The sequence below is a fragment of the Periophthalmus magnuspinnatus genome, chromosome 15 (genome assembly GCF_009829125.3).
Source record: "Periophthalmus magnuspinnatus isolate fPerMag1 chromosome 15, fPerMag1.2.pri, whole genome shotgun sequence".
Taxonomy (NCBI): Eukaryota; Metazoa; Chordata; class Actinopteri; order Gobiiformes; family Gobiidae; genus Periophthalmus; species Periophthalmus magnuspinnatus.
In genome coordinates this window covers 7,373,043-7,386,997 of record NC_047140.1, presented here as the reverse complement: position 1 = coordinate 7,386,997, position 13,955 = coordinate 7,373,043, and the positions used below count along the sequence as shown (strand labels likewise).

At 40.0% G+C, this 13,955-nt stretch overlaps 1 long non-coding RNA gene across 1 annotated transcript; it reads left to right on the top strand.

Annotated features, from left to right (window-relative positions):
- The first annotated feature begins 4,962 nt into the window (after positions 1 to 4,962).
- On the top strand, positions 4,963 to 6,556 carry LOC129456847 (uncharacterized). The gene is made up of 3 exons (XR_008648974.1): positions 4,963 to 5,101; positions 6,031 to 6,096; positions 6,407 to 6,556. It is a non-coding gene; the product is annotated as an uncharacterized LOC129456847 (long non-coding RNA).
- The last annotated feature ends 7,399 nt before the right edge of the window (positions 6,557 to 13,955 follow it).

Sequence of the window (13,955 nt, the reverse complement as noted above, 5' to 3'; positions counted from 1 at the left end):
ACCACGGATGTACAATGTGTACACTTGTGTATTCTATGTAACATCTTGTACAAAAACCACACCACACTGTCACATTCTTAAGTGATACCAGCAGTTTTCCCTTTAAAAGTGTAAAGTAAATAAATAAATGTTTGTATTTTGAAGGAAAGCCTTAGGGGTTTCCATGGAATCTAACACATCCACCATCGTTTACCGTCAACTCTACTCACGTCTCATCGTGGCGGCCATGTTTGTAGTTTTTGTAGTTTTTTCTCAATCTCTCAGTGTGTCATTGAAATATGTGCCTAACTGCCCTAAGACTGTTAGCTTGATTGTTGTCGTAGCCATAATACTTTTGTTTTGGTATTGTTGGTTGATAAATGTTTTATTTTTGGTGGAGTTTGGCTTATGGGTAGGGGAAGGCAAAGGTTTTAGTGCACAGTTAAAATGATTCAGGCTTGCTTATAATCTCATCTGAATTGACCCACCATTTGAGAACATCAGATTGGGATAACCAAATTGAGATATATTTCTGTTCTTTTTGATATATTTTTGCATTTTGTGATCATTTCTGAACACTTTTCCTTTGCCTTCCTCCAAACTCCACTGATGTACGGGACTGTTTTAGGCTGACAACTGCAATTCACAAACAACTTATCTAAATAATTGTGTTTTTATGTTTGGGTTTTTGTGTGAAATGACACCATCACCACTGACATGTAAAGGATTTCTGGATGCTGTTTAAAGGTGCAGTGTACAGTTGGATATAGCTATATGTTTAATGTTTACTTTAATCAAACTCATCTATCAAGGAACTGACCAATAGAGGCTTAATATCAATTTATCGGCACAGCAACCAAGTGTCACATACAAAAGCAGAACAACAAAAGAGCAACAAAAGGTGTCAACTCTGAGCTAAACACAAAATATCAGACTATTAAAGTACTTTATGAAGATGTGAGCCTGGTCACTGGTGAATCTCCCTGAGTTCAGATGATCCTGATTGAGAGGTGGATTAGCCAATCAGGGACAAGCATGGTCCCTCCATAGCAAAACAAATATGGCTGCTAATGAGGGAAAAAAAAGGAAAAAATATAACACAGTGGACAGAAAAACATCACAGATTTCTGCTGAATAAATGAGCGAAGCATTAAACTGTTAATCCGAGGTGAGAAATGTGATTTTATTTGTAAACGATAGATGACCAATGAGCTTCTTTGTTTCACTGAAATAAACAAATCTGATTGGACGAATATGTTTGGTTCTGGCTTGAGATGCAAAGGAGGGAGTGGTGACCAGACTGATATATAAAAAATACAGAGAAATATACATTATACAGTGTTGAAAGCTTCACATATTTAATCATAGAACTGCCTACTAAGACTAAACATACATTAAAGTAAATAATGCCCCACTTTTTATTGTTTTATTTGTGTTCAGCTCTGTGTCAAGTGAATCCTTTGTAATCACTGCCATTATAATTCAGCTGTTACACACTGCACCTTTAAATACTTTGATTAGAGTCGCTGTTGATCGAAGTTTCCTCTAATAAACACTTTGATACTGTGATATTGTCCAAATGTAAAATATAAAACTATATGTAATTTAGACTTTAGACTCTAGACTGAATTAGTAATGTCTCAACCCAGATTTAAAGGTATAGCCTGTTTCAATAGCTGAGTACATACAAGTGTGAGGCCACTAGAGGGTGCTATGGGGTCCTGGGGGAGACTCAAGTTTAAACCCAAGCAAACATGGCATATATACGCTCTAAAAATAACACTATGGAGTTGATTTTTCTATATATAAGGACAAGGACAAACTAAACAAGTGCAAGACTTTATAACATGAGCTAATAAACTATTACCAAACCAGGCTAATCCAAATTTTAAAGGCGCTGTACCAGATTTTTATCGTTTGCAAGGGTCCAGAGTTATTCCCCACTTACTACATGCATTCTGATTATTCTAACTATTCACCGCAACAACTAGGATGCTAACACCACACTTCCTGATTCTCGAACGCTTTATAATTAGACGCAGACAGCCCACAGCGTACATATTTTGACGTCAAGAGTTACTCACGCAATATATCTGTACTGAGGAAAGCTGTTCAAATACATGGGAAAACAATCAGGTACAAGCTCTTTAATAATAATAATTACATAATGAACAAGTACTTAATTAAGAATGATTCAGCCAGATTAACTACGTGTTATAATGTTGTTTCCTCATCACAAACAAACCTGGAGTTTTGTTTTGTTTCATTCTCACATGTTTAACACAGAAACCCTGAATCGCCCGGCTCTCCTCCTCCTCGTCTGGTCTTCCTCCCCCTCGCCTGGCCGATTTCTTATGTTGTCTGATTTTTCCTGTTGTGTCTGATTTTTCCTGTTGTGTCTGATTTTTCCTGTTGTGTCTGATTTTTCCTGTTGTGTCTGATTCTTCCTGTTGTTTTGTTTTTTGTGTCTTGGCGGCACGGTGACTGAGTGCCTTCACTCATGTCTCACAGCAAGAAGGTTGGTTCGATCCCCGGGTCACCAGGCCTTTCTGTGTGGAGTTTTTCATGTTTCTCCCCGTGTCTGGATGGGTTTCCTCCGGGTACTCCGGTTTCCCCCATCAACCAAAACATGAACGCCCTTCGAGACAACTGTTGTTGTGATTTTGGGCGTTACAAAAATAAATGAATTGAATTGAATTGAATATTTAGACACTCTTCAACACTTTAAACACTCTGTTCCACCTTGTGATGTCATCATGTGGTAATACAGGAAGTGCTCCACTGTGTTTTTAAACTTCACACACCTTCACTCGAATCATTTGGATGATTTCAGCCCTGCAATTCCCAATCTCTACCCAACAAAAGCTAAAAGGTGGCTGTTAATGTGAAAACTGCTACGTCATGACATCACAAGGTGGAACTGAGCATTTTGAGCTTTGGAGACGTAGACAGACTAATAATAGAGTTACTCAAACATGTGTGAATGAAAGAAAACTCAACTCCAGGTATGTTTTTGAGGAGATAACAGCATTATAACATGACTTAAAGCTCAAAAGAGTCAATTTCGTATAATAATATAGGACTTTTAATAAACTATTTTACTAAACAACCAATACTCCTCTGATACTACCCCACAGAAAGCACAGTTGTAAATGCGTACAACTTAAATATTAAAATGTAGTAGGACAATAGCAGACTTGACCGCTGTGTTTAGAATATAGAACAACAGTGAAAGTTGAAATCCATGTACCAGTGTTTGTATTAGTGCCCAAAGTCCTTCATAATGCTTCATATTCAGATCATATTTTGTGCGTTTGTCATTGGACCATGTGTGAGACCACCATGTTGTTTTGCTGTCAGCACGTGTCATGTACATAGTAGAAAGAGTTAAGTTATGGTCTTAGAGATTGTGTTCTTATGTGCAGGAGACGGGAATAAATCTCAAATACAGTGAATGACTCTGAGTGAGTGTTTTTTGTCCATGAACAACAGAGACGACTCTAGATGTAATTTTCCGTACACTACACAAACAGACACATCCTGATATCTTGGCTGATTTATTTTGACTTTCCAAAGAAGCAGTGCGTTTGAGGTGTGTCTTCAAATATATCCACAAATGTGTCTCAAATTAACTCAAAAGTTGTCATTAAACTTATCAGAAGAAGACATGACATTTCACTGTATGCAAATGTATGACTTTGAAGAAAATAATGAAAAATTGTCTAAAATTGTCTAATTGTCTTCTCTCATTATTCTGGCATTTAGGAAATATAAATAATTTTGGTAATCCTAATTGACCGAAAACAGGAAGGTTTAGTCTGATTATGTGTCAGACAGTGAGAAAAAAAACAAAACAAAAAAAACAACATGTATTATTTACATAGTGGCATCGACTCAACATTTAATTATTTCCAGTGTATTTATTATAATGATTAATCCCCACAAAACCGAACAAACAACACTCACTCAGAGTCATTCACTGTATTTGAGATTTATTTCCTTCTCCTGCGCAAAATATAATAATAAAGACAAAAATACGACCTCTAAGACATAACCTCTTTTTACTATGTACAGCTGAAACCACATTAATACGTTATATAAAAAGATACATGTTTTTTTGTTTTGTTTTTTCTCACTGTCTGACACATAATCAGACTAAACCTTCCTGTTTTCGGTCAATTAGGCGCCAAACCCTCCACCAGAAAAGTTACATACTGCACATTCTATCTTTTACTTAAAGTAAATTTGCATCTACTTGTTGGCTACTGCTGAAGTTAAGTCAACATTCTTTCGTCTATAGAGTCAAAAATAGCTCCGATGTTAGCATAACTACACTTTTATCTAACCATGTAGTGTTTTACTCTGAATGTGTTGCCATCACGTCATTTTAACACTGTGTTTTATTGTTTAGTGCTTGCACTTTCATTAATGATCTAGGTTCACTGTAAATAACAATATTTAGGTGTCTGTACAACTTGTATTAAATATTCACTGTTTTTATTGTTGTTGATATTTATTTGTTTGCCTGGAAGCACATGACTCCAGTCCGAAGCCAAAGCGCGGCAAACTTAAAGCCAAATTAAACATGCCCAGTCACAGTATCACTGTGGAGATGCAGCCTCCAGACTCACGTCTGTGCTGCTGCTGGGACAGTCACTGTTAATGCTGTAAGTGTTGCCAAAAGTATGTTTTTTTAACTCTGCAAACTTGATTCCTAAAATAACCTTTAGCCTACTAACTCTATAATGTTTTTTGTATTATTGTTTTCACCAGGCCTCTTCATTTTGTCATATCTTCATTGCACCCAGTAAAAAAGGATCCTATCTCTGTCATTTTTTTGAAGAGTGCAAAAAATGCAAACCAGACTGTTCACGTGCCACGTATATTCTGACAAACCTGGAATCTGGTCTGGCGAGTTCATTTCCATGGCAGACATAGTCTATTTAAAGCGACGCATTGACTACAGCTCGTTTGTAAGTCTGTTCAGCTCCACTTTTTTGCTGAGGCTGAGGTTAGTTTTGATTCAGCTGGACCATGAAGGTGCAACTTATTGGCCTGCTCATGCTAACCGTTTTGGTGCTCCACATCATGGCGGATGGGGTCATGATTGGAAATGATGAAGGTAAGAATACATCCATCCATCCATCCATTTTCTTCCGCTTATCCGGGGCCGGGTCGCGGGGGCAGCAGTCTAAGCAGGGACTCCCAGACTTCCCTCACCCCGGACACGTCCTCCAGCTCCTCCGGTGGGACCCCAAGGTGTGCCCAGGCCAGCCGAGAGACATAGTCCCTCCAGCGTGTCCTGGGTCTTCCCCGGGGCCTCCTCCCGGTGGGACATGCCCAGAACACCTCCCTAGGGAGGCGTCCAGGAGGCATCCTAAGCAGATGCCCGAGCCACCTCAACTGGTTCCTCTCAACGTGTAGGAGCAGCGGCTCTACTCCGAGCTCCTCCCGTGTGACTGAGCTCCTCACCCTATCCCTAAGGGTGCGCCCGGCCACTCTGCGGAGGAAGCCCATTTCAGCCGCTTGTATCCGCGATCTTGTCCTTTTGGTCATTACCCACAGCTCATGACCATAGGTGAGGGTAGGAACGTAGATTGACCGGTAAATCAATTCAATTCAATTCAATTCATTTATTTTTGTAACGCCCAAAATCACAACAACAGTTGTCTCGAAGGGCGTTGCTAGCCATGCTAGCCACATGTATCTGTTTGATTAATTTAAGTGTTTTTATTGCTTAAAACATGCATTTTTATTGAGGTTGCATTTCCGCAGATCTGACCTGTAGACTGGAGATATCAGCTGCTTGTATTTATGTAGATAGACAGATTTAAAGTTATGTTGTAGTACAAGACAAACATTTTCACAAAATAATAGTACTTTCTGTGTGTTACAATGTTCATCAAGTTCAACCTTAAAACACTGGTCTCTATAAAATGAAGTTGCATAAACACAATTTGGTTTGTAACTTTTGACTTAATCATGAATCCATATTTTTGGTGCCTGTAGCTTGTGTAAATTATTTTTTACATTTTCTGTCTGTTTTCATAGTAATACCTGGAGATGAGTTCCTGAATATTACAACAGGGAAATCTGAGCCGCAACTGGGAGGTAAAGGTAGATAAAACTTAATATTTTTACGTCTGATTAACTTAAAATGTTAAGTTGGGCCAAACACGCTCCAACAGCGTTAGCGTTACTGTCTTTTGCAGGTCATTATGGAAAAATTGCAACAGTTCAAAGGCACGACAGAGGCTAACCGGCTATATTCAAACTACTGTGCATAACTCGTTTTCAGTCAAAAAAAAAAAAAAAAAAAAGAATAGAAATTGAGTTCTATTGGCCGTGAAACAAATATTATTCTTGTATACATGTGTAAGAAGATTATGTTTGTCCCTTCTACAGTAGCTCATGTTTTGTGTTGCAGATTCGGGTCCCCCACCACCAGGGGCCGAGAACTGAACTTCCAGCCAATGAACAGCAATGAGAAATTTGTGAAATAAAATCTCTTTGTTTTCTCTCAAAGGAAACTAATTATTGAGTTTTTTTCAACATAAGAATCTGTGTTGCTGTTGTAACCGCCAAAATGTCTATAAAAAATATTCAGTTTTAAGAGAAGCAACAGGTGCATGTAGGTCTATAAAACATTAGTGTTGGAGAATGAGTGTGTGATGATGTGTAACTCGCTGTCCGCCGCCTGCTTAGAAATGTCTGTTGTAGAAAATAAACTCACAAACTAAAGCTAAATTAGTTTTTTGTGTTTATTACATGGACATGAGTGAGTTAGCTGCTAACAGGCTACAACATGTGCACATTAGAGAGAGCACATCATGTTTTTACTGTTTTATCTATTTCACACTCTATATAAACTGTCAGTATCAGTTTATAGGTACATGTACATACATAATACATAATAAAGTACATTTTCAGAAACATCTCCAGGGAACCTTTTTGATATAAGAAAGTGAAAAGTAAACCAGATGTCCAGATATCACAGAGTTAAGGCGAAATCTACGTTTTATACTCTTTAAAATTACACCTGTCCCAGATAAGGGTCACTCATGTTTACTTTGATTACTTTTAAGATAAATCATTGTCAACAATTTAATTTAAAGACTAAAAAACATCAACAGAGGACTCAGTGCCATTTATTACCCCTAATTCCCTACTGCCAATATGGCGTCCCTGTTAAACGTAGGCCGTGTCTCAATTCGCCAAAATGGCCTTAGATTCACCATTGGAAGTGTGCGTCAAAGGGCAGTTAATTTCTGGCGCGACAAGGGCTGTCCCATTTCAATGCACCCGACTGAATGCGCCCGACAAACCTGCCATGCCCTTTGCCCTTTCCAGCATTTCCATCAGATCAGACGTAACCGAAGCGTGCATCCATGCACACTTCACGCACTGCTATATCCCATCATGCACCGAGCCTACACAAAAAAGAGACGAAAATGGAGTCCGTTGCGCAATACACATTCAAATGTTCGTGCTGGTTTACCTCATCTACAACAGTGCAACATGAAACTGTTAAATCTGAATAAAGATCTGTACAGGCCGTGTGTTTGATGATTAAAAAGGAGGAGTTACATGGAATAAAGGAATGTGCAGTTATTGCTAGACAATAAGAAGACATTATTATCATTAGAAATGATTATTGCAATAATAAGAATAATGTAAGAGTGTTTGTTTCTGGTGTAAGCGTCAAAGAGGACCAAGAGATTGAAACATAAAGTCACAACATCTTCATGAGTTCTGGTGCATTCCATAGGTGTGCGCCCCCTGGTGGGCACGTGTCCTTAGCATTAGTAAATCAAGATACCAGTTTGAGTGGTAGTGCTGCACGCTAGAAAATATCTTACAATAATAAGATGAAATGAACTGGCACACGGCATAGAAGGTAAACAGCACCCTCGACTGGTATTAAAGTGGTTTAGCCACAGATCAAATTAAAGCTGGCCCAAATACCGAATCGTTAAACTGCAATATCCCACTTTATGTACAACTAATCAGTGTTCTCTGGTTTATAGACAATGAATGTAAAATTTATATTGGTTTCTGTCTCTGTTATTATTTTTTAACAAGGGATATTTTGTTAAAGTTATGAAGTAGCTGTAACTGGGAAGAAATCACCTATAACTTTATATTTGCCTATTGATATTCAAAGGGAAAGATTAATTCCTTACTACATTCATTCTAAACAGAAATAAACACCTGTGACAACAACACCTTGACTCTTCTTCCATGAAATAATAAAGAATTAAAAATAAAACTAAATATTTCAGTGTCCATTTTACACGTCTAGGTCATGAGTCAACAACCGTTATGGCTGCTAGGCGACGTAACATAAACTATGTAATGTAAGCGCACAGACAGTACGCTCCGTGGCGTAGGCCTGTCCCATTTCAGTGGCTGCACTGAGGAGTACCCTTCGTCGGCCAGGTACTTCAAAACAGTACATAGAAGTGAGCATTTGTCAAATTCACCGCACCGGGTGCTGGTAGGGAGAACATCCAAGCCATTAATGCCTCTGTGTCAGCACTGTGCCAGACAGAGTCAAGGGGTCAAGTGGAGGGCCCAGCAAGTCCCACTACAGCGAGAAGTGGCATTAGAATGAAACATATCAAGGTCAGGCAGAGTTACACTGGATGACTGAACGATGCGCTGGGATCATGTGTTCTTAAATGAAAGACAGCAAAGTGCTCTACTGTTATTTTTGTTCATCTGTTTTGCTCTAAAGGAAGGATTTAACTTATTTGCTGGGATAGTAATGAAAATTGAAAGTTATGGGATGGGGGATGGGCATCAAGTCAAAATGTAATGCATTCAACAGTTTGATTATTATTATTTTTTAAAATATATTTTTTGTGTTGGCTGCCTATCAGTAGAGTATAGTTCAGGCACCACTTAAACCACAAACAGGATCTGTCTGCACAGCGTCTCTCACCACAGCAAACTGGAGTTGTGTCATTGCTGTCATTAGTTTGGATGTGTTCAAAATGTAATGGATTCATGGATTATTTGATGGTGCTGAGTTGCTCTACCTGACTCTGTCAAATATAATCTGCTGATAATGATATTGTCTTGTACAAAATGTTTGTACATTGATTGTACATGGTTTCTGTTTGTATTTTCTCTCTTAAAATTGATATATTTGTGTTCAAAAATTGTCTTTTTTCATTTCCTCCAAATGCTAGATTAGTTACCAGGTCTACACCCATATTAAGTAACACCACTGTTGGAGCACCACATTCTGTAAAGGGTTCTTGCTCTCCTGCATCACTCTTACCTTGTAAATGATTGATGTTTGGTCTCGTGCAAATTGTAAATTAGATGTTGCCTTCAAACAGTTCATTTAATAGCCCAGTATTTCTGTCAGTTTAGCAAATATAACCTACCCCAGAATGACTGCATACAAACCTTCTGTATCCTGATCATATTTATTCCACTGTGGGACATGTGTCTGCACAGGTGTCCACAGCACAAGAGGACATTAGATCAGGTGTCTGCACAGCTGTCACCTGGGCCTACTGGAGCAAAGTACAATCTGTCAGTAGGTTGTGTACAGGGAACTTAGATCATCTTTGTTTGAAAAATAGGATCAACAGACCACATTAGAAATCTAACACATTTATTAATTTCACCTGGGTATTTTAGGCTAGTGGACTTTGAACAGAGAGGGGCATTCAGCAAATTGTCGCAGAGAGTTTGCTGTCCCGACATCAAGACAGGTCGGCCTATGATGCTGCGTTGGTAAAAAGAGCTATAGATCATTTTTAACAGGCTGTGGGTTATATACACTAGTGGAACCTAACAGAGTAAAAGTAGTAAAGTACTGTACTTTTAGGTATCTGTACTTTACTTAGGTTTAATTTAAAGTATACTCTTTTTACTTTTACTTCACTTTATTTAAGAGCAGTATCTGTACTTGCGGCTCTGCATTACATTTTTGGGCTGAAAAGTAAAAGTATTCTTTCTTATTGTTTGAGACCTGCTAAAAAGGCTCAGGGTTTATTTTTAACACGTTCATAGTTTGAGCAAACAAAGATGTAACTGCCACTTTTTAGTTTTCATATGTTTTATATTATTTAGGTGTAATTTTGTGGAGTGTCACTAGAGGGCGCAGTTTAAGGTCTGTGTACATGTGAAGCAATGCTAGTTGCGCAGAAGAAGCGATCTCAGCTAAATGAGAAAAGTGGCATGATTAAAAGCAGACGATTGGGTTGCAGTTTCAGAATACATTTAAGAAGAAAGAAGATATCTCAGTTAATCCCTCTCGGTATACAGCCAACGAGGTTAGTTTGTCTACCGCATTTTATTTTCAAAGGGTAATTGTCGAATGTCTTTATTTTTCATTAAGTTAATTATTGTTCTGTCTATGTGTTTCTTTAGTTTTCACGAGTGTATTTATTTGGATTCATGTGCAAGATGGATGTCAATAAATTCGTCAGTAGAGGAAACCACTTGTGTCTGTAGTACCTGGAGGAATTACAAAAGATATACAAATAAAAACAGTCGTTTCTATTGAGCAAAATTCAGCACAAATCTTCAGTCAATACATTTTGAAACCTTACAGGACCTCAAAATATGAGCAAACTTACTTCTTACTCTTTAAGTACATCTGAAACAGGTACTTTCTTTGCTCCTGTATGTGAACTTTTACTTAATTAACAAAATAGAGTATTTCATCCAACCCGGTTATAGGTCACGCAGAGATGCGCGCGTGCTGACGTCAGTACGCACATGCGTCCTGTTTATGTTGTGGTTGTTGTTGCCAAGCGCCTCACTGCAAACTTTGCAAACCTCGGCTGCGCCAAAACCTGCACTTGTGAACTTCATTTGACGATTTCATCGGAAAAGACATCACTTTGGGACCCAGACTTCACCCAGACTTCTACTGACCGCCTCCTGACTCTGACTGCGAGACTTCTGGGAGAAAAACACGTGAGGTTTGTGACTTTCCATGTTCACGTTAGTCCTTATGGCAGGGGTGTTCATTACGTCCATCGCGAAGGCATTTTGGGTAGACCACGTCCCGTCATCCATCCAGTCACACGACTAATATACAGGACAAAGTCAGATTACACCTGACCCTAGGTCACATCATGGGCGCTGCACACGTATAAACAAGCGCGAGTTAGTTTAACCCTATAGCGTCGGATCGTATCGTCGCCGATAGAGCGGGTTGCGGACTTTCCAGCAGCGTAACTCCGCAACCAGTCGTGCTCTCATGTAAATCCAAAACGGCGTCTCAAAGCGGAGACATGGGGCTATCTAAATATTGAGGCCTGACCGTGAGGTTTGTGACTTTCCATGTTGACTTAGTCCTTATGGGGTATTACACAGAAAACAACCAATATATCAAAATGACATTTTAACAAAACCCAGATCAGTTTGCAGTGAGTTTATTCAAATAAATGTTCGCCCTTGTGCATTTATGATTTCCTTTTCATACTAAATGAAAATGATCAGGCTGTGTGTATAGGCCACAGAGGCTGGAAGTACTCAGTAATGAAATACAGCAGACTACTGTATTTACTCTAGTAACTTTTTAAAGAAATTGTATTGTATTGTTATTTCACAATACAGTACTACATTGTACTACATGTGAACATTTGTGTTTCTTACAATACTCCTTCAGATGTGATTTTGTTTTGCAAATTTTGTGTTCTGTCATTTGAAAATACCAGATTTTGTGCGTTATTCAATATTTTGTCCTTTCAAAAAATAAAAAAAAAATTAAAAATCTATTAACCTTCTGGATTTAACCTTAGACTCCCAGAAGACCATATGTTTTCACCTGCTGCTTTTTGCATTGTTGCCTTCAGTGGGTGAGAATAAAGTGTTGTACAGGACACTTGAGGTCCACACAGTGTGTCAGATGAAATATGTGTATGTTGAAATAGCGATGCACTCACAAATTGGGTACCTTTGTGCATAAAAGCATTGTAACATGTGTAACATGCCTTCGCTCTACAAATATAGTCGACCTTAAAAACATGACAAATTCACTATTAGTTCAGGGTAATACATATGACTTAAATAAATCAATCAAAATACTGTTGATCAAAAACCACTGTTGATCTAGTACTGCAGACACTGTTTACACCACTGAGAGGCCAAGTATTAAAAAAATTAGAAAACTACCAGTGTATTATTTCAAAACATTCACATGCATTTGGGGTTATTAAAAAAACGTATCTTCTAATATAACATGTGTGCAAAGAGCTGCTTTAAACTGCTGACTTTAAAACATTGTAATAGTAATGAACTTTTGCCATGCACATTCAGCTTTTGGCATAAACTTAAATTTTTAGGAACAAACATAAGAAGCATTTTGGTGTCTACAGTTTTATCATTTAGGCTCCTTTTGTTGTCCTCTCTGGGTTTGCTGTGTGTGAGCCCTGTTTGCAGCATCAGTGTCTGACACAAATGTTTCTCTCCACAGATCTGTGTGAGCCAAAGCCCAGCTCTGCTTCGGGACGTCCAGAACGTCCTGCACACCGTCCAGACCTCCTGCACACGTCCTCACATCTGGAGTTAAGACCTCACACACTCATGGACACACTCACATACACATCTAAACAAACATGCACATACATACTCAGAAACATATACACACGCCCACTCATGCAAACACGCATACTCCCTACTGCTCCTGCTATGGCCTTCCCTGCTACTTCTGCTATGCCCATCTATGCTGTTCCTATTATGCCCCCTTTCTGCTACTCCTGCCATGGCCCTCTCTGCTGCCCGCGCTATGCCCCCTTCTGCTGCTCCTGCTCTGACCCCCCTGCTGCTCCTGATATGCCCCTCCCTGCTACTCCTCCTATGCCCACCTCTTATGTTCCTGATATGCTCCTCCCTGCTACTCCTCCTATGCCCACCTCTTATGTTCCTGATATGCTCCTCTCTGCTACTCCTCCTATGCCCACCTCTTATGTTCCTGATATGCTCCTTTCTGCTACTCCTCCTATGCCCACCTCTTATGTTCCTGATATTGCCCCTCCCTGCTACTCCTCCTATGCCCACCTCTTATGTTCCTGATATGCTCCTTTCTGCTACTCCTCCTATGCCCACCTCTTATGTTCCTGATATGCTCCTTCCTGCTACTCCTCCTATGCCCACCTCTTATGTTCCTGATATGCTCCTCCCTGCTACTCCTCCTATGCCCACCTCTTATTGTTCCTGATATGCTCCTTCCTGCTACTCCTCCTATGCCCACCTCTTATGTTCCTGATATGCTCCTTTCTGCTACTCCTCCTATGCCCACCTCTTATGTTCCTGATATGCCCCTCCCTGCTACTCCTCCTATGCCCACCTCTTATGTTCCTGATATGCTCCTTCCTGCTACTCCTCCTATGCCCACCTCTTATGTTCCTGATATGCTCCTTTCTGCTACTCCTCCTATGCCCACCTTTTATGTTGCTGATATGCTCCTTCCTGCTACTCCTCCTATGCCCACCTCTTATGCTCCTGATATGCTCCTTTCTGCTACTCCTCCTATGCCCACCTCTGCTGCTCCTGCTCTGCCCCCTCTACTGCTCCTCTCTGCCCACCTCTGCTGCTCCTCTTATGCCCACCTCTGTTGCTCCTGCTGTGCCCACCTCGCTTTTGCTGGTAAGCTCCGCACTCGTCGTAGGTTTCGCTCTGTTCCTACGCTCAGGCACGCTCTGCTGCTCCTGCTTTGCCCACTCTGCTGCTCCTGCTTTGCCCACCTCTGCTGCTCCTGCTCTGCCCACCTCTGCTGCTCTCCTGCTGTGCCACCTCTACTCTTCTTCTTGCAAGCTTTACACTCGTCCTAAGTTTCGCATTGTTCCTTATGCTGAGGCACGTGCTGCTGCTCCTGATATGTACCTCCCTGATCTTCCTGATACACCCACCTCTACTGTTAATCCTCTGAACCCCTATGATTGGTATGCCCCTGCCTGCTCTGTATACGTGGCACTCCGCTGACTTTTTCCTGGCACTCCACTGAT